At 38.3% G+C, this 3,208-nt stretch overlaps 1 pseudogene; it reads right to left on the reverse strand.

The window, feature by feature from the left end:
- Positions 1-680: 680 nt before the first annotated feature.
- On the reverse strand, positions 681-1,595 carry LOC131074306 (uncharacterized; annotated as a pseudogene).
- Between the last annotated feature and the right edge of the window lie 1,613 nt (positions 1,596-3,208).

Here is a 3,208-nt window from a genome sequence, read left to right on the forward strand (position 1 = left end):
TCCTTCACCTCAGGATCCGCACTTGCCCGTGGGCCCACCTTGGGTGCCCAACGGCACCGTCCGTCAAAAACCCAGATGGCTTTGACATTATAGATGTGTGTGGATTTGGTTATAAACATTAAAAAATGCCACTTCCCAGTGAATGTGGGATATTGTGTTATGTCTATAGCTACATTTTGAAGCTTTCTTCCTAGGTTTTAATGGCGATTTTCTGCAATTGCTTGGATTTCATTTGATTTAAGCTTCTCTTTTAATGCCACGCAGGAAGAATTGGGCAAAGATTGTGGATTTAATACTTTACATCTACCATTTGTATTAATTGGAAATAATGTATGATGTTGTTTATCCTCACCTTACCACACACACAGAGGGGTTGAACCTAAAAATTTCCACCCCCCCTTCTGCATACCAGGCATAGGGCAAGGGAGATGCTATATTTTCTTTAGTGGTTTTGATTATTGCTAGTGTTCTCCATGTCACGCAGAGAGAAATTGGGCAATACATTTGCCTCATCACTTCACACGCATTTGCTTGAAGTTTAAAATTTATTTTATGGAGAACCCTGCCAACAACCTTCCGTGCATATCTACCATAAGCCACCCCTATAATAAGGGCATCCATGTAAATTTGCTTTCTTGCTTCAAAGGGCATAGTTATGTTTGCACTCTCCATCACACAATCTAGATTGAGGTAGTCTGGAAAAGGCCAATTCTTTTCAAGGCCTCAATAGTGTAAGAGTTTATACCACCAGCTAGTTGAAGAAAACCTGGAGGATAGTTTTTGTTCTCAGGCATGCGAGTAGCAAAAGCTATAGATTCCCTTGTAGCACCTTTCCCAATGTCTCCACTCATTGGATGTCCATCCAACTCAAAGATTGTAAGATCGTAGAAATGTCTTCATGATTAAATACATGGCATTCAAAGTTTCAATTATGGAATCACCTAAATCAGGTGAACTTAATTCAATAGAACATGCAGAGTGAGCCCACTAAGAATTGAACACAAGACTTAAACCCAGAGTGCCCCTTACTTGTCAGTCTAGACTAAATATGATATGTCTTGCAATAAGCTTCAGTTGCTCCATAAAATTTGATAGATTATTCCATAATTCCTTAAATGAATCAAGATGCCTATAACCATAATATATTCAAAACCTGAAATAGGTAAGATATACCTTACACTTGTGTGTATCTCTATGGCATCTACATCGCTTCTCCTGAGAAGTTCTTTAATAGCAGCATTGGTTCTAACATATGTATTTTCTCTGATTTTGTCATAAGGACAAACTAGGAGGCAACGGCCACAACCATAGCAACGTTCACTAATTACTCCTGCCTTGGGAAAAACCAAAAACTTGGCAATGGAGCTAGCATTAAGAGGTACATCATTGTAATGAATTGAGCTTTCAAATTTAATTGCATCAGCAGGGCAAACTCTTTCACATGGTCTTGAACAATTAATTGGACAATCTTCTGGATCAAATTGAGCTTTGCAGAAGTGAATATCTGTGTCATCATTAACAGTGACCATTACCCAAGGCCTTCTCAAGGGTATCCTCTCAGTTGCATCTCCTGACATACATATATGTTCTGCCATGTCAATACCTTCATTAACTACAGAGGATCTTCTTTTTTAATTGTCTAGAAACTTAGATGTCTTCTCACATTTGCCACTTACCAATTTGCACTTGGTTTTGAACTTTCTCTTTTCTCTCACTGTCCAACTAGCGAATTACAATCGAGCCAAGTCGGGCCCCAAAGCGGGTCCGACTAAAAAATTTTCTGTTTCCCTACAACTGACCTCTGAAAAGGTTCAGGGACCTCAAACATACCTCTATAAATTATTGACATCATTTTCGGATCATTAATCCGTATTTTACAACTTTCAGGCGATTACGCCACATTTTCGCATTTAATCGCGAAGACGTATATTTCAAGGTAGTCAAAAAACCTTTTTGGGTCTTGAAAATTTATAGGCGTGTACTCTGATATACAAGAATAAACACTGCCAAGTGGTTTTTCAAGACAAGTCTCGAGCGAAGAGATATTAATTGGCGAAAATGACAAACTGGCTTTGTCGACACTGCAGACCTGATGAAGTCAATGTCCTGGCAACACATGACGCCTTTCTCAAAAATACCAAATGACCTGCGTAGGCCCTCAAATTTGGAACACAAATACCTTAAAGTACATATTAAAACTTGGAAATCTCAGTTCGATCACAAGACTGGCAAGATGCAAACGACGCACTCACAAAAATGGCTACATTAACTAATATGACATTGAAAGTACGGATAACTGAAAATGATAGCTAAATGAACCTTTTTGAAAACCAACCAAACGGATTGGCAGAGGCTTGAAAATTGAAACGTAGCTCATCAAGGCTCCGACTAGCTGTCGAAACAGGGACTAGTCAAACCACACAAACTGCAAACGGATTCATCTTCAAAAACTAAGCAAATGGATTCGTTAAGGCTTGAAATTTTGTAGACTGACTCACATTTATGCATAGAATTGAATCCACTTTGAATTTATCCATGATAATCAACAAGGAAAAAGATGTAATCGCTCAAAGTAGGCTACTTAATAAAATCTGCATTTGTGCCTAAAATGCACTTTCAACTCACCCCTCAAAATGGGTACCTCATAAACTTATCCAAATTGAATTTTGAAAGTTTCACATCACTAAATAGGCCAAATGAAAGGTGCAGGACATGAATCTCAAGCCTTACCCTCTAAAAATCAACTGGCTCCATTTTGCCCTCTCGCAAACTAGGCCATTCAAACTGACTTATTTGGAGATGCAAAGCAAAAATTTGAAGTGGGCCTCAAAAATTGACTCAAAATTAATGAGTCCCAACAACTTCTAACAGGGTGAAGATCCTAACAGATCTGAGGGAAATCCCTTAACTGGGTCACATCTAGCAATGTGTTTGTAATCTTTAACAGGATTTGCTTTTAATCGAGCATACTCTAGAAGAGTATATTTCTTAGTGGGTCCAAAATCCCATAGTTGTTTTTTCCTATTTGGGTTTCCATGTTAAATATGGTGTTATAAGTGTTATGATATTTATATGCTTTTGATTTTGCATGTTTAGCAGTTTTGGTTATATTATTGAAGTATATGTTACCGAGGTTGAATCTGTTGTTTTTATGGAAGATTAAGTTTGTATGATTCACCCCCCCCCCCCCCCCCCGTCATCTTATTAG

This window comes from Cryptomeria japonica, chromosome 7 (assembly GCF_030272615.1).
Source record: "Cryptomeria japonica chromosome 7, Sugi_1.0, whole genome shotgun sequence".
Lineage (NCBI taxonomy): Eukaryota > Viridiplantae > Streptophyta > Pinopsida > Cupressales > Cupressaceae > Cryptomeria > Cryptomeria japonica.